This window comes from Aethalodelphis obliquidens, unplaced genomic scaffold, assembly GCF_003676395.1.
Source record: "Aethalodelphis obliquidens isolate GAN/ISIS:26980383/991018 unplaced genomic scaffold, ASM367639v1 scaffold16, whole genome shotgun sequence".
NCBI classification, from domain to species: Eukaryota; Metazoa; Chordata; class Mammalia; order Artiodactyla; family Delphinidae; genus Aethalodelphis; species Aethalodelphis obliquidens.
This window is the reverse complement of record NW_020837960.1, coordinates 2323969-2346477: the sequence shown is the minus strand read 5'-3', so window position 1 is coordinate 2346477 and position 22509 is coordinate 2323969. Positions and strand designations below refer to the sequence as shown.

At 37.1% G+C, this 22509-nt stretch overlaps 1 protein-coding gene and 1 pseudogene across 2 annotated transcripts in view; one reads left to right on the top strand and one right to left on the bottom strand.

Annotated features, from left to right (window-relative positions):
- Positions 1-22509, bottom strand: part of DIAPH3 (diaphanous related formin 3) — a 546908-nt gene that overhangs the window by 67585 nt on the left and 456814 nt on the right. The window lies entirely within an intron of this gene.
- On the top strand, positions 3769-4989 carry LOC113625809 (60S ribosomal protein L31 pseudogene; annotated as a pseudogene).

The window sequence follows — 22509 nt, the reverse complement described above, 5'->3', positions numbered from 1 at the left end:
CTATATTTCCTGGTTCAGTCTTGGAAGGTTATACCTTTCTAAGAATTCGTCCATTTCTTCCAGGTTGTCCATTTTAGCGGCATAAAGTTGCCTGTAGTAGTCTCTTAGGATGCTTTGTATTTCTGTGGTGTCGCTGTATGTTCTCTTTTTTCATTTCTAATTTTACTGATTTGAGTCCTCTCCCTCTTTTTCTTAATGAGTCTACCTAATGGTTTATCAAGTTTGTTTATCTTCTCAAAGAACCCGCTTTTAGTTTTATTGATCTTTGCTATTGTTTCTTTGTTTCTATTTCATTTATTTCTGCTCTGATCTTTATGTTTTCTTTCCGTCTGCTAACTTTGGGTTTTGTTTGTTCACTTTCTCTAGTCCCTTCAGGTGTAAGGTTAGATTGTTTATTTGAGAGATTTCTTGTTTTTTGAGGTAGGCTTGTATAGCTATAAACTTCCTTCTAAGAACTGCTTTTGCTGCATCCCATAGGTTTTGGATCGTCGTGTTTTCATTGTCATTTGTCTCTAGGTATTTTTTGATTTCCTCTTTGATTTCTTCAGTAATCTCTTGGTTATTTATTAACATATTGTTTAGCCTCCATGTCTTTGTGTTTTATATGTTTTTTCCCCTGTAATTGATTTCTAATCTCATAGCGTTGTGGTCAGAAAAGATGCTTGATATGATTTCAGTTTTATTAAGTTAACTGAGGTTTGACTTGTGACCCAAGATGTGATCTATCCTGGAGAATGTTCCGTGCCCAATTGAGAAGAAAGTGTAATCTGCTGGTTTGGATGGAATGTCCTGTAAATATCAGTTAAATCTATCTGGTCTATTGTGTCATTTAAAGCTTCTGTTTCCTTATTTATTTTCATTTTGAATGATCTGTCCATTCGAGTAAGTGAGGTGTTAAAGTCCCCCACTGTTATTGTGATACTGTCGATTTCCTCTTTTAGAGCTGTTAGCAGTTGCCTTATGTACTGAGGTGCTCCTATGTTGGGTGCATATATATGTATAATTGTTATATCTTCTTCTTGGATTGATCCCTTGATCATTATGTAGTTGTCTTCCTTGTCTCTTGTAACATTCTTTATTTTAAAGTGTATTTTTTTTTTTTTTGCTTTACACGGGCCTCTCATTGTGGTGGCCTCTCCCGTTGCAGAGCACAGGCTCCGGACGCGCAGGCTCAGCGGCCATGGCTCATGGGCCCAGACGCTCTGCGGCATGTGGGATCTTCCTGGACCGGGGCACGAACCCGTGTCTCCTGCATCGGCAGGCAGACTCTCAACAACTGCACCACCAGGGAAGCCCCTAAAGTCTATTTTATCTGATATGAGTATTGCTACTCCATGTTTCTTTTGATTTCCATTTGCATGAAATATCTTTTTCCAGCCCCTCACCTTCAGTCTGTATGTGTCCCTAGGTCTGAAGTGGGTCTCTTGTAGACAGCATATAGATGGGTCTTGTTTTTCTTTCCATTCAGCAAGCCTGTGTGCTTTGGTTGGAGCATTTAATCCATTCACGTTTAAGGTAATTATCAATATGTATGTTCCTGTGACGAATTTTCTTAATTGTTTTGGGTTTGTTTGTGTAGATTCTTTTCTTCTCTTGTGCTTCCCACTCAGAGAAGTTCCTTTAGCATTTGTTGTAGAGCAGGTTTGGTGGTGCTGAATTCTCTTAGCTTTTGCTTGTCTGTAAAACTTTTGATTTCTCCATCAAATCTTTATGAGATTCTTGCCGGGTAGAGTAATCTTGGTTGTAGGTCTTCCCTTTCATCACTTTAAGTATATCATGCCACTCCCTTCTGGCTTGTAGAGCTTCTGCTGAGAAATTAGCTGTTAACCTTATGGGAGTTCTCTTGTATACTATTTGTCATTCTTCTGTTGCTGCTTTCAATAATTTTTCTTTGTCTTTAATTTTTGCCAATTTGATTACTATGTGTCTCAGCATGTTTCTCCTTGGGTTTATCCTGCCTGGGACTTGCTGCGCTTCCTGGACTTTGGTGGCTATTTCCTTTCCCATGTTAGAGAAGTTTTCAACTATAATCTCTTCAAATATTTTCTCTTGTCCTTTCTCTCTTGTATACAATGCAAATGTTGTTGCGTTTAATGTTGTCCCAGAGGTCTCTTAGGCTGTCTTCATTTCTTTTCATTCTTTTTTCTTTATTCTGTTCCACAGCAGTGAATTCCACCATTCTGTCTTCCAGGTCACTTATCTGTTCTTCTGCCTCAGTTATTCTGCTATTGATTCCTTCTAGTGTAGTTTTCATTTTAGTTATTGTATTGTTCATCTCTCTTTGTTTGTTCTTTATTCTTCTAGGTCTTTGTTAAACATTTCTTGCATCTTCTCAATCTTTGCCTCCATTCTTTTTCCGAGTTCCTGGATCATCTTCACTATCATTATTCTGAATTCTTTTTCTGGAAGGTTGCCTATCTCCACTTCATTTAGTTGTTTTTCTGGGGTTTTTTCTTGTTCCATCATCTGGTACATAGCCCTCTGCCTTTTCATCCTGTCAATGTTTCTGTGAATGTGGTTTTTGTTCCACAGGCTGCAGGATTGTAGTTCTTCTTGCTTCTGCTGTCTGCCCTCTGGTGGATGTGGCTATCTAAGAGGCTTGTGCAAGTTTCCTGATGGCAGGGACTGGTGGTGGGTAGAGCTGGCCCTGAGCTGGTTTTTAATTTTCAATAAGATTAGAGAGGAAACGAAACCCTTATCTCAAGGAGATATCCGTACTCTCATGTTCATTACAGCATTATTCACGATAGCCAAGGTATGGAAACAACCTAAGTGCTCATCAATGAATGAATGGATCAAGAAAATGTGGTGTGTATATATACGTATACAATATGTAATGGAATATTTTTCAGCCTTAAAAATAAGGAAATCCTGCCATTTCATCCTGGCAACATGGATGAATCTGTAGTGCATTACGCTAAGTGAAAGAAGCTAGGCAGAAATTACCACATGGAATTACTTCTCTGTGGAATCTAAAAAAGAAAAAGAAAAAAGAAACTCATGGAAACAGAGTAAAAAAGTGGTTCCAGGAGTAGGAGGTGGGGGTGGGGGAAACAGTGAAAGATTGGTAAAAGGGCACAAACTTTCATTAATAAAATGAATAAGGTCAGGGGATCTAATGTATAACATGGTGACTACAGTTGGTAACACTGCATTGTATAATCGTAATTTGTTAAGAAAGCAAACCTTAAATGTTTTTGCCAAAAAAGAAAGAAAGATGAATATGTGAAAGATGTGAGGTAATGGATGCATGAACTAACTCAATGGGGGTGCTGTCGCAATGTATACGTATGTCAAATCATTACGTTGTACACTTTAGACATCTTACAGTTTTATATGTCAACTGTAACTCATAAAAGCTGAAAAAAGACTGGAGAATAGTTTTCCATATAATTTATTACAGCTTCTGTGAGAAGCAACAGATACCTCACATTCATATACTTTAATGAGAGTGCCACCTCATAAAAAGCTTTTCCCCCCCGCCAACTCTACTGATAATTTATAGAAAGTATATTCAGAATCCAAATCTGAAACAAGTATACTGTGACAACCACTGATAGTGCATCTCTTAACCTGAGATTTAGCTCATGGTCTGCTTCTGATAAGAATCACATCTTTCTAAAAAGTCCTTAGTTTTCTTTAGTACAAAAAACAGTAGGCTGCTTTTTCTGTAACACCCCATATAATGCCTTCCTTCTAGAATATTTTTCCCTTTGAAATTAAGCCATGAAATAAAATGTCCTGCTCGAAAAACAGTGTATAAGCGAAATGGGACCCGGGTACTTATGTAATTTGGGCTGAACTGTAGAATGAATAAAGAGCAATATTCTTACTTAGGGAAAATATTTATCAAATACAGCATTTAGTATCAGTTCCATGTCACATTTCTAGGTAAAATTTCAGTTTACAAATAAGATACTATGATTTGATGAAGAATGTATTAACAAACTATGATACATGTAAGTTATTTAAAAAGGTTGGTCCTAAACAAAAAAGTAAAATACGTGAAGTCTGCCTTTGGCCACTGCTGTCCCTGGTGATGTTCCGTTCCAGGGAATACTTTCTCTCAAGCTGCTCATGTCCTATCTGCTACAGGCATTTCTTTCACATGGGTACCCTGTGAGCTAAACTCCTCTTCTTCATGTTGGGGAACGCTGTTTATAGAGCCATGACTTTTGGCTCTTATTGACTTCTTTCTCCTCCCTGGAATACAGAAATGACATGGCATTCCACTAGCCAAACTGGACCGGGGGCAGCCTCCAGACTAAAAGCTAAAGGTTAAAGATGGTAAGCATCAAGACCGAAGGAGATAATCCCTCACCCTCATCCTTTCCAACCTGGGCCTGGAAGAACGACACCTGCAAAGAAGGGTGGCAAGAAGAGGGACTGCCATCAATGAAGTGGTGACCAGAGAATATACCATCAACATTCACAAGCACATCCATGGACTGGGGTTCAAGATGCCTGCCCCTCAGACACTCAAAAAAATTAGAAGTTCTCCATGAAGGAGATGGGAACTCCAGATGTGCACATTGACATCAGGCTCAACAAAGCTGTCTGGGCCAAAGGAATCAGAATGTCCCATACTGGATCCATGTGTGGTTGTTTAGAAAACGTAAAGAGGATGAAGACTCACCAAACAAGTTCTATATGTTGGTTATTAATGTTCCTGTCATCACCTTCAAAAATCTACAGTCAGTGTGGATAAGAGCTAACCACTGTCAAAGTTATAAAACTACAAACAAAAAAGACAGGAGTCCAAGTCCCTGATGACATTGTGGAACTTCCATATAAGCATCAGACCGACACCTCTGAATTTCTCTAACTGAAGTATTTAAGTCAATGATATTTGAGTTTTCTCTTATATGCACTTGAACCTAATCTTAACCAATATGCATTTTTGCTGGGGAGGGGGAAACTGGCTGGTTGGAGGACAAAGGGGAGGGGGATTGTTCATTGCATCTTCTTTTGAAATTCTCAATTTGAACCATGTGAATGTTTTACGTAGCAAAAATTAAAATTAATTAAAATATAGATTCTAAAAATATTAATAAAATACTACGTCTGAAATATTACAAACTATTAACATTTAATGAAAACATTTAGGTTTATTCTATGAAAAAAGTTCATAAAATCTGGAAATAACTTATTTTAATAAATATGGGCAATGTATAATAATATAAACCTCAATAGTTTCTTCTGTAAAACATGGAAGTACATCAGGCCAGGAAACACTGTGTCACCTTTGTAACAAAGGCAGGTTCCACATGTGGTTGGTGCTCAAAAATGCTGGTTGAGCGAATAAAATGCCATAAAATATATCACCAACGCAAGCGTTCTCCTCCGTATGTGCCTGTCAGTTATCTATAAAGCTGAATGTATGAGAAAGACTTTAGGCAAACAGAGAGGAAAATGACTAGAATTTTCGAAGCTTAGCAGAATACAGTTCTTGGTAGTTATTTAAGCTAGTAAGTAAATATTTTAAGCCCATTTATTTATCTGCCCCAATAACTCATTTTCATTGACTGACTAGCATATGTAACAATCCCAAATGAAAGTTTAAGAAGTATTTATGTGGGGTGAGGCATACAGTTGCTATTAAAGAAGTATTGTAGGAACTTAGCCCTAATTCCCATGACTTTTATTTTTCTAAGATTTTTACCCTATTAAAGCAATCCAAAATAATGCAACTTACTAAATGTATACTTGGCTGAATTTTCATATTGAAAAATTCCACAAATAACTCTCTAAACATTACGTAAGTCAAGATTTTTGAATTATATTTTACCTTTATACTATAGCACATCTTTTTTTGTTCTATTTAAGAAAAAAAATCATCCGTTTTCCCACAAGGGATTGTTAACAATTATAACCAACTTATATGAAAATTTGATTAGAAAAGCTCAAGTGGAATTTGCAAGTATGGCCTTTTTACTGAAAGAATCCATGAAACTTGCAAAAGATTAATAGTAATGTGTAACTTACTTTGTCAGTTTCATTTTTTTTCATGTCTTGGTAATAAATAATATTTTGATAAATAAAGATGATTTTTATTGCATTTATTGCACTGTGATTTTTATACAACAATGGCTCCTCAAGTAATATAAAAGGAGGAACCATACTTCAGTACTCAAGCTGTTAACTCATGTTTCTTTTAAAGTTATTTGTCAACATTTCCACAACTGTATAAGAACCAGGTGAATCAATGATGTGGGTTTCTCTAATTCCTACCAAATGAAAATCCAGTCCTGTAAATAGCCCTGTAAGTATTTCTGGACTATCACTAATTCTACTCTATTTGCCTCTCACTATTGCCTTAGGAACCTTTTCGCTTTGGGTCTATTTGAAAAAATAATGGTTAATGACAGAGAAAAGAGGATGTACAATAAACCAAAGAAAACTTGGGTGGATTTGCGTATGCCCCACTTGGCATCAATCCAGCCATAACAGTAGGTGAAAAGGGAAGGAATTCCAGTCCCATCAGGTTACTTGCTTGTGTCTGGAGGAACCAAAACAGAAACAAGGTAGATTAGTTCTGAGAACAGTTTCTGAGCACCATCAAAGTAACGGCCAGAATGGTGCTGGCAGCTCATGCCCTTTCAGGAGCATCAGAAGCAAGGCAAACACTTCTGAATAAAGATACAACCATATAAAGAAGCTTTTACGTTTGACATAAAACTGTTGTCAGAACATTGTACATAAGACATGTCATTACCCCTGTCAAAGATTCTGTGTTCAAAGCCCTTAGGAATTCAAGGTCAGAAAAAAAAACTTGCCACTGTTCAAGAATTGGTATATGACCTTACAGACGGAAATACTAATGATCTAACTTACAGAAGGTCCTCAGAAACATTTTCCAAAAAGCATCTGACAGCCTTATGACATGGTCTTTATTGATTTTTCCCCTCTGTAGGGGACAGAGTAATTAATAAGATGTGACGATTACTTGTAAACAAGGTTATGGAGAACTGACAGTCAACGTCCATTTTAACCACCTACTACAGTGCCTTCCTGTATTATACTGGCTGGAAAGCTAAGAACCATCTCAAAGATCCCCTCGCAGTTTGGATATGATTTGGTTTGGCTAGTCTCCAAACTGCTCAAGGCTTAGAAAGGTGGAAGTAAAGTAGAGGCCGTGTTTTTGCTGGTTTTGCTCTCAAATGTGACTTTGGAAGCATCAGCAAGTTCCCAGTATCTGGTCACTAGCTTTGTGGGTGCTGAAAGGGAAGATGGGTATCTGCTATGTTGGGGTAGACAGCAAGGGCCCTGTGCAGTTCTGTAGCTGGCAGTAATGATGGTAGCTTCCAGATCATAGGGACTTTGTGTCAGGAGTGGCAGTGAGGTTCTAGAGCAGCAGCTTCCCAATTGAGCAGGCAGTTCTGTCTCACAGAGGAGGGAGCAATTGCCTTGATGGCCTGTGTCCTGGCTTTGGATATTATTCATAAAACTCAATCTAGAGTGCTTCTTCATTTCTCCCAATGATACTGCAATCCATTTAATATGCCATTATCAGTACTTCTCTGCTTAAACTGAATTCTGGTCTCAAGCTGAAGCTTGACCTAAACACGTGCCAGCACATACATACTCCTTTCAAGAAATAAATTTCCAGTTTGTAGTGGAGAGGAAGAGCAATACAGGGTTCAAAGTCTATACGGAAGGGAACACTTCAAAATAATGTTCAGGGACTAAAGGATGCTACTCAGCTCTCCCTCACTCAGAATCTTTTGTGCTCTTGGTGACGCTGACATGTGTTCAAGGATGAGAGGCCAATGTTTAAAACAGTTCCTTGATGCAAAGTGTCCAGATTGTTAGTAGAAGTACTTCCAGAATAATATCCAAGATTTAAAACCCCAAGGATAAAAGAACAGTAAGTACAATAAGAACTAAGCTTTTCAGAGTCAGTGAGACTCTACTTCCCAGGACTGTGTTCCTGAAGCTGCAGGCCCCTATCAGTTTCCAGAGGCAATGGGGTATTGAGATACGCTATACACACTCGCACCATGCAGACATCCAACTTCCCATAAGATGCTATCTCTCTGGCAATTTTAACTGGAAGCTTAATTTAACTGTACTCTGTGTGTGTGTGTGTTCTTTCCCCACCAATCCACAGCTCACTTGAAATAGCCCCTTGATAAAGCTTCCTTTTTGGGTTGATTATCATGTATGGCTTAAAGCTCCTTTGTTAAGTGTCTCCTTGCTAGAAAATAATGTTTTTTCTATCTATCACCATCAATATCTCAACAAAGGTTAAAAGAAGGAAAAAAAAGACTAAGTTTTTGTGATAAAGGGACAGTTCCCTATTACAGTTTGTGAGGCTTAGCCTGCAGGCTGTGGGTTGGGTTGCCAGATTTAGGACAAAAATTTGAATTTCAGGTTAACAATTGTTTCAGATAAATAACAAACAATATCTTTAGTATCAGTAAGTCCCATGTAATATTTGGGATATATTTATATAATATTTTTAAAGTATTTATGGGAAATACTGATATTAAAAAAGTATTCATTGTTTATTGGAATTCAAATTTAACTGACCATCTGTGTTTTATCTGGCAATCCTACTTGTGCAAAACCCCTTGCATGCACTACCACTGCAGAGTGATCTTATTCTGTACCAAGCTTAGGGGTCCGAGATTGTCTAAAGGATTTAAGACACCTCCAGATAAAATGAAAGAGCTCAGTGTGGATAATTCATGGCATTTTAAATAATGGGGAATAAAGACTAAATTAAACTCTCCATTGGCCTTAGACCCTTGGTATTTCCTGGGTTTTGTTTCCTTGAACCTAGATTCAAGTATTCTCTTGCCCAGAGGATGCAGCCCAAGTTTTGGTACTCTAGAACCAGCTCTGCTTCCTTTCTTCCCACTGGCTGTCAGGAAGCTCAGAAATAAATCACAGTACTGACTTTTCAGTTACTTCTCCATGCTTTAAATAGACAAGGTACCTTAAAATCTTTTAAAAAAGAGAGGGACCATAAAATGCTCACTGAATCAAATGAGCTGGCTTTCCTTTATGGTAGTCATGGATAATCAGTGATAGAAACAGCTCTAAAAATTACAGACGACAGTAGTCACCTTCCTAATTTTTCCACCTGTGGGGAATAAAACATAATTATTTCCTTTACTTTAATAGCTATATGTTAGAAATTTGGCTATACAAGTTTTAAAAGAGTGTAGTGTCCTATACTATTGCTGCTGTGATGAACGTACAACCCAGAGCAGAAAAGCTATTCCAGAGTTTCAACTTCTATTTACTAAGGCATGTACTGGATAACACAGAGAAGAGAGCAGTATATCAAGCAATTTTGTGTTTTTATTTCTTAAAAGTATTCTGTTGCTAAAGTATGAGAAGTGAAAATGTGGTTAAACTTTGAAATGTAATATATATCTGGAATATAAAATAATTTGCAGCATAGTTAAGTTTTGCTCAAGTCTGGAGAGATAACATGAAAAATTCTCAGACTAGCAGTTTGCTGACTAGAAAAATCACTGTATTTTCAATCAGCCTAATATGGCAGTTGTTTTTCATAGGCAGAGAAAAGCTAAAGGGAGACTTACAGCCTGTAGATATTCGGCCTAGCTTCGCAAAATTTAGCTGCTAGTTTCTTCTTATCCTTGTTATATGTTTTCCATATGGGACTTATTATTATCAACGAGAAATAATAGAAGCAAACAGAAGCAAGAGGAAAGGTCCAGACTGGCATGCATTAACTGCTTGTCAACTATGGTTTTCCTAATGAATTGCCCTGTTGCTCTGTATCTCACTGATTACAGTACAACAGCTTTCATTAGTCACTGCAAATAAGACTTGGTGCTACCTTATTTACATCCTATTGCAAATAATTAGCATTTCATATTAGAATCATCCGAGGCACTTCTGAACTTACAGCAAGACTATTTGACATCATCCGATACTTTTTTCCACCCTGAACAAGCTTAAAAACAGATTCTGTGCTTTTTAGTTACAATGGTGTCACCAATGAATTCTACCATGGCTTAAATTCCTGCCAATATTGTAGCTGGGGATATCAAAACGCTGCAGTAATTAGACCTTGCAAGCCTGACTTCCCTAGTGGTAGAACTGTCACAGAAGGGGGGAATTGATATTCAAAGTTTATAATAACTCAAACCTCTACAATTATTGCTAGAACACGAATACTACCATTTTCAATGGCAGAAAGTGACTTATGAAAAATGGCTTATTACAAAGATAAAAGACAGGAAAAAAATAGCATCATACGCTTTGCTGACCAATGTCTTTTCTCTGCTAAAATTTTACAATTACTTATTAAAACTCAAACCTTGATTATTATTAACTTGGGGAGAAAGTATTTCTTTTGAAAACATAGCTGCCATATTTAACAGATTACGAGGTCCATTCTATCACATAAACTAGAACTTCACTTTACAAGTGTTGTATTCTAGAATTAAATGTATAGATTTACATATATTATTTCATATAACCAAACTGATAGAAAGAATGTTGTACAAAGCCAGTTATTTCCACCCCTATATAAATAATAACTGTGTGTGCATGTATATGTATGGACCTACATATGTATACACATATGTAATTCTTTATATGTAACTGATGTTTTCTCCAGCATGCACATACAATAAGACAGGAATCAATGAATCAAATGATTCTGAATTTCTGTGAATATGTTGTTCACAGATAGAACTAGCTAATCTAAACATAACACCTCGGGATAGGGTAACCATCACCCCCAGGCAGTGGTGGGGTCCATTTGCCTGCTCTCATTTCTCTGACCTCGCCATCGCTGGGCTCTGTACTATGTGTATAGATCCTTATATCTACTTCAGGGCCTCATGAGATAATTGAGCCTCCTGGTCCAGCTAACCAACTAAGGAATCCCCAACCCTTTCTGTATTTCTTCCAATTCACTGAGGCACAGATCTAGTGTGAGAGTCTTCAGATGGCTGATCTCGCGACCCCTCACTCATAAGAGTGTTGATCTTTTGGACTCTTCCTGTCTCAGAGTTAACTATCCTCACCAGACATTTGAGAAAAACAGGCAAGTGGGTGTTAAAATGCAATTTACTAATAATGATGGTAATAATAATAAAATTAGCCTTAGGTAATACAGAGAAGTAAACACAAACACATTAAAAATAATAATGTATGACTTTTGGCTAAGAGCTCCCAATGAATGTATAAGAGATTAGAGGCTAGAAATCAACGATGATAATAAAATGTACTCAGTTGATAAAGGCATTTCATACAAATTATCTTTTCTACAAAAAGACTGAAGACCTTCAAAGAAAGAGGGTCTCTTTTTCACATTAAATATTTTATTCTTTACCGTGTCTCTCAATGGAGGCAGTGAATTAATTCTATCTAAAGAAGCCTCTTCAAAAACAAAGGCAACCTCTGTTGATTTCTTATAAGGTCAGTGTGACCTGCAGGAACAAAGGGGTGTTTATTTCCCCCTGGCAACAGCTAGGTGCTCAAATCCTTAGGGGTATAGGTTGTTGTTTAAGAAACTGGGATAATAATTAGGTCTTATATCCTTAAGGTCACATAAAGCATAGTAAACAATTATTTAATATTCAGGGAAGAGGACTATTAGAACTTGTCTGGGCTGACACACAGTCAGCCTCTTTCTCAAATGTTTGCCTGAAATGAACCGGGGAATTTGGAACTCTTTCCCATAGGAGTCCTCATACTCATTCATCCATTTTTCTCAAGTAAAGAATATGGACAAATGCATGGGTTTGAATCCCACCTCGGACACTTACTAGTTATTTAAACTTGAGCAAGTTATTTAACAACTTTCTGTGAAGTCCCTCTTTTATACACACACACACACACACACACACACACACACACACACACACACACATATAAATATCTATGCCTTATGGGATTTTTGTGATGATGGAATGAGTTACTACATGTAAGGGCAAAACACTACCTAGCTATAGTAAGAGCTACATAAATGTTGGCTGTTATTTCTATTGTTAGGAAGATGTGATGTAGAGAAAATAAACCATCGTGAACTTACGCACTTAAAAAAGGAATATCTTGTCTAGTCTATTATTACAGTGGCCTGGTTATGGTCTTATGCAGCCAGTCTACCACCATATATAGTTGTCACTTGGTATCCAAGGATACCAGGAACCCTGGGCTCCAGGAACCCTGTGGATACCAAAATCCATGGATGCTCAAGTCCCTTATATATAATGGCGTAGTATTTACATATAACTTACGTAATCCTGGAACATCCTCCAACATCCTCTGTATACTTTAACTCATCTCTAGATTACTTAAAATACCTGAACCAATGTAAATGCTATGCAAATAGTTGTAAATACAATGTAAATGTTATATAAATAGGTGCTAGCCTGCTGCAAATTCAAGTTTTGTTTTCTGGAACTTTCTGGAATTTTAAAAATATTTTCTTTCTGGAACTGGGTTGAATCCGTGGATATGGAGGGCCAATTGTACATAATTTGACATGCAGCACTAATGTTCACATTTTGGTCTCTAACAGTCTTCTCCATTAAAGAAAGTGATTCCAAGTTCTACAGCAGGGAAAAAAAATACTCAAAATGAGCCTGGAGCATCTTGTTGCCAAAATGTAAGGACACATTAAAAAAAGCCTGGGTCAGTGTTAAAAGGATACAGAAACTTGAAGACGGTTCTTACTGGACAAGTCTGACAATTTGGGCATCAAAAAGAAAACAGAGAAATTAGTCTTTCGGGAGTTGAAATATATTCTCTGAGTTTCTTGTTGTTGCTTTGTGTCATAATATCTGGTAAGGCTAGACCTCCACTGGCCTCTCTCTCTCTCTCCCTTTCTTTTTTTTTTAATATTTTTTCTAGTTTTTGCTTCTTTGTTTTTCCATTTGAATTTTAGAATTAGCTTATCTATTTCTAAAAAAAATTCAATGGATAATTTTATTGTAAATGACTTAATGTTGACTGATATCTTTATGAACTAATACATAAAGAATTCCTAGAAAAAAGTAGGAAAAAGACCAAATAACACAACAAAAATGGGAAAAGGATATAAAGAGATGTAAGATATATAAAAATTAAAAGAGAGAAAAGATACTAGTAACATTAGTTGACTCTGAAAAGAAACTGTGTATAAAGGACAGGGGTGGGAGTGAAAGTTTTATAAAGTTTTAATTTTGGACCATAAGAGTGTACTATCTATTAAAAATGAAATTAATTATAAAATAAATACAATCATGGCTTAGTAGAATAAGTTAAGTATGTATAAACAGTAGCCAATTGTGACAATTAAAATGGAAAATTAATATATAGGACATGAAGTAATACAAAAACAGGTGACTATAATAAGATATATAAATTTTTACTAATTTAATACATAAGGAAGTTTTTTGTTGTTGACTTGTAATGTGTCTTTAATGTAATCACAACTATATTCTAAGGATGGAGGTGTGATCTCAATTTGTATGGATGCACACCGCTTTCTCATTTGAGAACATCATTAGTGTGTTGTACACACCTTGTTGAAATGGGAATCTGCCCTGTGGAAATTTAATGCTCTTAATGTAACCAGAAAACATTAATTGTGACAGAAGGGACTGGGTTGAGTCAGATCAGGCATACAACCGAATGCCCTGATTTTCAGCGGTCAATACCAAAGATTCTAAATTCTGTCCCTGACTGAGAACAATACAATGCACTCTCTTCTGAACGTTGATGTTAAAGGGAGGCCCAGCCACCAACTGCAGTGACAACACAAACCACGTGTCTGGGATGGGGTGTTCGGGAGTCATCTTACATCTCTTGTATATATGATTTATAAACTGGATTTGATCCTTGTTCCATAGGGAAGTATTTATACCTAATGAAAAAAAGCCAATACACTTATGTAGGTGAATTTTTCTCCACCTGTATAAAATAGAGAAGCATCTATTTAGGGCACTCTAAGTAAGGAACATAGTTCCACAAAGACAGGATATATTGCAAGAAGTAGGAAGAGTTCCAAAGAAGGGCTGCAAGAGGTCAGATAAACCAGTGTTTTGGCAGGAGAGTAGACTCTGCTCACTGAACTGCTCTTAGCTCCAGGGAGCTGAAATCTCTGGAGGACGTCACTAATCATGAGATACTCAGAAGGCACAATAATGCACTTGGTGGAGTAAGTTGGAACAGCTTGTGACCAAAACATTCACATGGTGAAGAAAAAAGCACCAGGTTTGCTGGCAAGGTGTGGACTTTAGAATTTCCACCAATACAGAATGCTGCTGCAAGAGAAGGTGAACTTTGTAAGGTCCATAATGGCAAAAATAGCTAGAGCCCCAGCATCTACGACAGATGCTACCCGGAGCTGCACAATGAACATCTATCTATTGAGTGAGTTCTCAGCATTCGACTACAAAACATTGACGAAGAAACTGTAGAATTTTGTCCAACAGCAAATCATATTTCAAGCTTAAATGTTTAATGCTAATTAATGTCTCATAAAGTTCAAAAGAAAATCCAATCATGTAATTATATTAAAAGAGAACATTTGGAACACTGAGACAAACAAAGCACAACAACAAAAAACAGTGCCATTTTGAAAAATATTAAGCAATCTAATTAGACAGCCACCATACCTACTTCTGTATAACACTTTTGACCTACAAATTGTACCTTCACACAATACAGGCAGCTCTGTAATTACAATGATCACCACAGTTAAGAAGCTTAGAAAGAGAATGAGCTAGTAAATCAATGCAAAAGATGTTAATTGCCATATTCAAAGACCATGCAAGCCTGCTTGTTATCTATAGTTCAATATAATTATTCCAAAAAAAAAAAAAAAGGAAAACAGCAAGAAGAACCAAAAAGTCAGGTTGCTTGCCTTTTCTTAGCTGAAATGAAAATGTTTGTACCTAAATTTAGAAAGATTTCTAGCTTATTTTCTGCTTGTTTTACTTGAATTTGAAGACTTTTAACATCTAGATAGTCTTTACTGATCATCTGTCAGAACCCTGGTGTCTACGTCACTGAAAATATTTTAAAAGCCTATTATTATGAGAACATTGATCTGATCAATGTTCTGATCATTGTGCTAAACTACGCTGAACTTTGTAGGATATTAGAGTAATTTAGAACCACAACAGTGAGTTAACAATCTCCAACTTTGACCCTCATTGTTCTGTAAAATTTGATTTGTCATGTTTTCTTTATCTGTACAGAATGCTATTAAAACATCTTTCCTAAGCAGTCCTTTTCCAGAAAAAAAAAATTACCTTTCTCTACGCCTTCAAAATTTAGTTCAAATAACATTTTCTTTATAAAGTTTTTTAGTCTATCCATATGCTTTCTCGTTGGTATAATCTAAGTATTTATAATTTTATTTGTTATAATCTGATATTAAGAAGGTTGGTTGTTAATGATGTAATATATACAATTGTGTTTGTCCTGTTTACATTTCAGTCTATACATTCCTTGAAGGCCTGGAGCTCAATTTCTCTTACATTTTAACAGGAGACTGTGGGGTTTGCATTAACTTTTCTTTATAATTAATTAATTAATTATTGGCTGCATTGGGTCTTTGTTGCCGCGTGCAGGGGCTACTCTTCGTTGCGGTGCGCGGGCTTCTCATTGTGGTGGTTTCTCTTGTTGAGGAGCACAGGCACTAGGTGTGTGAGCTTCAGTAGTTGTGGCACGTGGGCTCAGTAGTTGTGGCTCACAGACTCTAGAGCACAGGCTCAGTAGTTATGGCGTACGGGCTTAGTTTTTCCGCAGCGCGTGGGTTCTCCCCGGACCAGGGTACGAACCTGTGTCCTCTGCATTGGCAGGCGGATCCTTAACCACTGCGCTATCAGGGCAGTCCTAACTTATTAATATAATTAATTTTTTTTTTTTTTTACAGAGTACCTCTCAGTTTGGGCTTTAGTGTCTTAATCAGTAAAATGAGAGAATAAAATTAGAAAAGTATTTTCTAAAATATCAGGTTTCTATCCATCAAGACTGGTGCGACATATTTTATTTTATTTTATTATTATTATTATTTTTTTTTGCGGTACGCGGGCCTCTCACCGTTGTGGCCTCTCCCGTTGCGGAGCAACAGGCTCTGGACGCACAGGCTCAGCGGCCATGGCTCACGGGCACAGCCGCTCCGCCTCATGTGGGATCTTCTCGGACCGGGGCACCAACCCGTGTCCCCTGCATCGGCAGGCGGACTCTCAACCACTGCGCCACCATGGAAGCCCCCATATTTTACTTTTAATGAAATACAGTAGATTAGAAGAGATTGGATTAGAAAAGAAAATAGACTACATCACAATGAAGTAAAGGTAAAAACTGAACTTTTTGTTTTCTGGTTTTAAATAGGTGTGTGTGCATGTATATATAGTGGGTCTTGTATTATGTTTTTCTAAGTGTGGGTTTAAGTCAAAAAAGTTCCAAAGTCACTGGGGATAGAAGATCTTTAGGTTCCTTCAGTATCTACATTCTGTAATTTCTAAGGCATTCACTTAGGTGTTAATCTTTTTTCTTACATCACTGCTCATTAAGAACTATTCCTGAATTAGATGTAACTTTGTCCAGAGGAGACTATTTAAAAAATTCGAATAGATAAGTACATTAATGAATAAAAAAATGTTCATTACTGAGTAAAACTTGAAAGAAATAGATTCCTTGCAATTCCTTTTTCTCAAAACAAAGCCAGAACTTAATTTCCATAAAAATTTTCAATTTAAAAACACCATAATCTAGTATAACTACTGAGAAGAAAATAATAAAAGCTACTATTGAAAAAGTAGTGTATAACTAGCGTGTTCCATCATTTTATTCTTAAGTTTAAAATAAAAATATCCTGAAAGGTTTCTGGAAGACATCCTTATAAAACAAAAATATATGGTCCGGGAAGGTCCCACATGCTACGGAGCAACTAAGCCTATGCACCATAACTACCGAGCCTGAGCTCTAGAGTCCACGAGTCACAACTACTGAGCCTGCGTGCCACAACTACTGAACCCCGCGTGCCTAGAGCCCATGCTCTGCAACAAAGAGAAGCCACTGCTATGAGAAGCCCGTGCACCGCAAGGAAGAGTAGCCCCTGCTCGCCGCAACTAGAGAAAGCCAACGTGCAGCAACGAAAACCCAACACAGCCAAAGATAAATAAATAAATAAATTTATATTAAAAAAGAGTTAAATATAAATTAGAAAAAGAAAAATATATCACCTCTGATGAATTCATTGCAGATAAAATTTGAAGAATGATATCCAAGATATGGTGGTTTAATTATATTTAATTTAAGTCTTCTGTGCCTGCAGTATCAGTGGTCTCTTAGATTTCTGACATACGTTTACTTAGGAAAAGAAAACTCCAAACAAATATTCACCCCAATCTCTTTCCACTATTAACCTCAACAGGTCGAAGGTGCATCCAGAGAGGGCAAATGTTTCCCTTCCCTATTCAGCATCCACCACAGACATCACTAAATGAGCACAATGTTCTTTCCAACTGAGCCTTTCCCAACCCAGTGCTCCAGGAAATGACTGCCAATCAATAGGTTGTTGAGAGGAAACATTTTCCACATCTGGCCCAGATCATAATCCACGTATGTCTGAAAACTTTGACATGGAAACTAGGTTGTCAACACACATGCACACACATACACACACACACACCTGTATGTTTGCCCAACTGACTGATAACATACATGCCTTCAGAAATCTGTTTTCATTCAGACAATGAGGCAGATATAGTCAGTAATTCAAACCTTCTACTGTGTTTAGTTCCTGAAGTTGCTTTATTCAAGGAAACTCAACTTATTTATATTCTCCAAATTCAGGAATCAAGGTCATATATGAAGGTAGATATCTGGTCCATATTACCTCCCTTTCTTTGCTCCCCATTAAAGCACACATTCCCATCAAATGGCTTAGTAATGGAAGTGATATATAATACATGATGTTCTGCATTAAAACAAATATAGTAAGCATTACTTATAGGTAACAGAGTCTTGGGGTAAAAAGAAAAACATGAAAGGCTAGTCTAACCCAACAAAAAGCACCATAAAGTCTGTCAAAAACAAAAACCTAATTTTCTCTTTTTGCTCATCAACATCATCTCATATCAAAAGTTAAAGTCTGCGGGCTTCCCTGGTGGCACAGTGGTTGAGAGTCCGCCTGCCAATGCAGGGGACATGGGTTCGTGCCCCGGTCCGGGAGGATCCCACATGCTGCGGAGCGGCTGTGCCCGTGAGCCATGGCCGCTGAGCCTGCGCGTCCGGAGCCTGGGCTCCGCAACGGGAGAGGCCACAAGAGTGAGAGGCCCGCGTACCGCAAAAAAAAAAAAAGTTAAAGTTTGTGTATTATTGAATTGGTGAGTAAATTTGCCCCTCTAGATCATCTGACTTTGCCTCTGAGGGCTCGTGTCACCTCCTCTTCATGTCAATGTCTTGCATGGCTGAGTTGCCACAATCTGCTTTGGTCACTAAAGCTCAAGTCATTCGGAGCCATCAAATCAATTATAACAGCCATTGCTGTCTGACACGGCCAACCAGTGATTGATAACAAAACCTGTCTGCTTTCAGTTCTCATCTGACAGCAACAAACCAGTCCCAGCCTGCTCTTACTGGAATTTGTCATAAATCAGTAGCAATTCCACCAGGCAGAAAGGTGCTGGCAACTCTCTTTAGTCCATCTGGCCTCATTTTCTTTTCAAATTTAAAAAATATATAACTATTAAGGTAGATTAATGCCCAAAGTTTATTTCTTGAAGTGTCTAATATTACATGAAAGTAATCTCATAATTTAACACCACATAATGTTCTTATTCTTTAATTTGATTTTTAAGGTGAATGACTAAAACACCACTAAAACTTTGCAAGAGGAAATTTTAGATTCAAATGCTACAATTTTATGTACAATAGAGACAAATGACATTTCCTTTTAGATTATTTCAGATCTGACATCATGTATTTAAATGACTATTTAAGAAATATTTCAACAAAATCTCCCCAAACCAGATTTTTTTTTTTACTATTTAGCTATGACATTATAAAATGCACTAAACATTTAAATACAATATTATAAGCAAATATCAGTCAATAAGCATTGAATATTAATTGCTTGTGGAAGACTGTACTTTGCAGATATGCATACCTAATTTTTTCTGCCAAAGTTATTACTTATGGACTAAGACCTTTAAATATTTTGTGAAGTTGAATAACACTGAGTTATTTGAAGGAAAAGAAAACAACCCTGATTGAATTTGTAGAATTTGGAGAACACTTTGAGAATTTGTGACACCTCACTACGCAATTTTCAACATCAAAAAATACCTAATAAAAAACCTGGATACATCTGGCATTGCTTAGGTAGCAAGCTCATTTAAGCGGGAATGAATGATTCTTGCAGGAATCTTGCACAATAAAAGTAAAACAAAGATCATTCATAATAACAGAAGCATTTATATAAGGGGAGAGGACAAGGAAAGGGAAGAAACATTAAGGACGTATTTTACATAAGGCACTGATAGGGCCTTTATATACATGATTTCATTGGCTCCTCAAATACCTAAGGTAGACATTTTTATTCCAATTTTCAAAAAAGGACATAGGGGCATGTCAAACTGAATTTGAAGTCAGTTCAACCTGATTTCAATGCCTATATTCTTTGTATGTTCATTTATCATTTACTTACTACTAATTGAGAACCTATTATGTGCTCTATGCTAAACTAAGCATCAGACATAGAAAAATGAATAAAACACAGGCACGGGGACTACAGGTAAACAAAACAGACACCAAACCAGAGAGGTTGTAGCAGCCATGGTTATAAAAAGAGAGCATCGCAGTGAGTAAGGCAGTAACAGTTCTACCAGCTCCAAACTCCAACATGTATGTACTCACAAAGCTTGATTTAAATCTCAGTTCAGCTAACTAGATACATGATCTGGGATAAGCCACTCTCCTAGCTTGCCTTTTTCTCACCTATAAAAATGGATTTACCTCAAAAAGGTTGATTTGAGTTTGAAATGAATTAACCTATTCAAGAAAACACTGGGCATTTGATAGTTGCTCATTAAATATTACTTTCACTTCCCCTTTATACACAAATCCTCACCTTCAAACACCTTCCAAGTTTAGTTGCCAATCCTCAGAAACGTACAAGACCTACCTTCTTCACTTAAAATGTAAAATTACCTGATTTATAGAATTCCCTGACCAAAACTGGTACCCGTGGTAACAATGGTTTGAGGTCATTTAAATAAAGATCTTCGTCAAGAAGGTAGCCTGCGAAAATACAGGGACCACAGCAGTAAGAGGGTGAAGAATGGGGTCTCAGCACCTGGAGTGGCTGCTGAAGAAGTAGGAAGGGCTCAGCAGAGCTGCCTCCAGAGGGACTGTGCTCTACATGTTGGCCAGACCCAGAAGATGCGGACTTGCCAAAGCAGTATCTAAGGTGCTTAAGACTTGTCGTGTTCCCTTCAGTGCACTTCCTCTCTCCTTCTGCTGGAAAGGGAAGGGGCTGTTATGTTAGGCAGCCCCCAACTGGTAAAGATTTGCCAGACTGTCAAATACTATGACTACCAAGAAGAAAATATGCACAAGAGACTATATTCCTCAACATTATATAATTAAAACCTATAATTCCACTAACCCATGAAGATAGTTTTAAGTGCCATAAGGGAATTCTGTAGATCAAGTCAGTTCTGCATCTGTTACAATAACAGTTACAGATTGACCTGAATTTCTCTTACTAAATTTTAGTTAGTCAGTCAACAATTGAACATTATTACCTATGTCTCTTTTATACTGAAATATTTTTACCAATACATCATCTGTCCACAAAAACTTGACTGTGTTCACAACCAATGGCTTTCCCACTTCTGGAAGTTTTTTTCTTTCCTTGTTTTTTGGTCAAACAGCAGTGAAGCAATTCAATTTCAGATTAAGAACATTTAAGAACATTTCAGGGGTGAAGTTTAAATTCTCTCCTTACTGGCCTTCCATTTCTCCTGACCATGCTTTAAGGATCTATCTCCCTCATGCTTAGGTCCAAAGTATCAAAACTGACCACTGTTAATAGAGGGATTATTAAAGGGATTTGAAGTTTTGAATCTGCATTTTGTTAAGAAGGTGATCCTCTAGAATAACGTGCTGTATGAAAATAAACTAATGACATTTCATCTACTGAATTGTAATTTGAATCTTGAATGTATTTGACATTCTAATACAGAACTACTGGAAGCTGCAAGGTATAGTAGAAAACCCGCATTAGATGCAAGAATTAGAAATTCTTTATTCTCTATGTACCCATGCGAGATAGTTAACTACTCCGGGTACCCATTTTCTCATTTATTAACTGGGAATACTAATATCAGCATGTGTGGCTCCTGGTGCTGTTCAGAGGACCAATGACAATACCACCAGTGCCAGTAGCATCAGAAGTACAATGCCATCTACGGTTTTTCAGGTCTGTAAGTATCATCTGGACCAAGCATTCTGTGAAAAGCTTTGAAACACAGAATTTAATTAATACCTACAGCAATCTACAAAACACATGCATTTTATGGATTTTAAAGACGAGGATCCTTGAGGCATAGAGAGAGTAAACATTAAGTAAATATCAAAGCTGGGATTTGAACCCCGGTCTGCTTATCCCAATGCATATCCTCTTACCACAGTGCTACATTGACTCCTGTTAAGCACTACAAAAATGCAACCAAGGGCACTGGAAAATACACAAGAGTGTACGTACTTACATGCCAATCATGGAAGTTTAGCAGACATGTACCATGCACCTTTTTGATACCGTGTATGCACCCTTCTCACCTACTTATTCAAGGTTAGGTTGCAGAATCATCTCAGAATATTCTTTCTTTGTTTCCTTTGAAAACATACTCTTGTCTAAGAACAATTAAGGGACATTTTAAGCACAGAACTCAAGAGATACCTACTTTGGAGTCAGAAAGATCCAAGTTCCAATCCAACCCTACCATACTCTACCTATCAGACCATATATTAATGATTTCACCACTCTTTACCTTGGAAATAGGAATAGTCTGACTTGCTTCACAGCATCATTGTAAGAGTTAAGTAAGTACACAGTGCCTGTCACATAGAGAACGCTCAGTAAACGGTGCCTTCTAATATTAATTACAATGATAGTACTAATGACATTTAATTAGCCTGTGTACTGGGATTTCCCACATGCTATGTCTAACACCCTGGACCAAGGCCTTTTAGAAACTGTAAAATTAGCAAACGATGAACATCTAAGAAGTAATAAAAATGTCATGGAAGAAAGTGAAAGCAAGTTAAATTCTAGCTTTGGTATCTTGAGAAAAATGTCATCAAGTTGTATGTAAAGGTTCAAGAAACTTTTAACGAGCTTGAATTAGATAACTTATCTATCTTTCCTTTATAAGTTAGAATCATTTGATCTATATTAGAGAAACAATATATTTACTCCTCCTCTCATATTTTTCACACTATAAGGGAAGAGGAGAAGGGGATAGTGGAACAAGAAGATGAATAGAGAAGGTGTCGCCCAAAAGCATGGAGGGC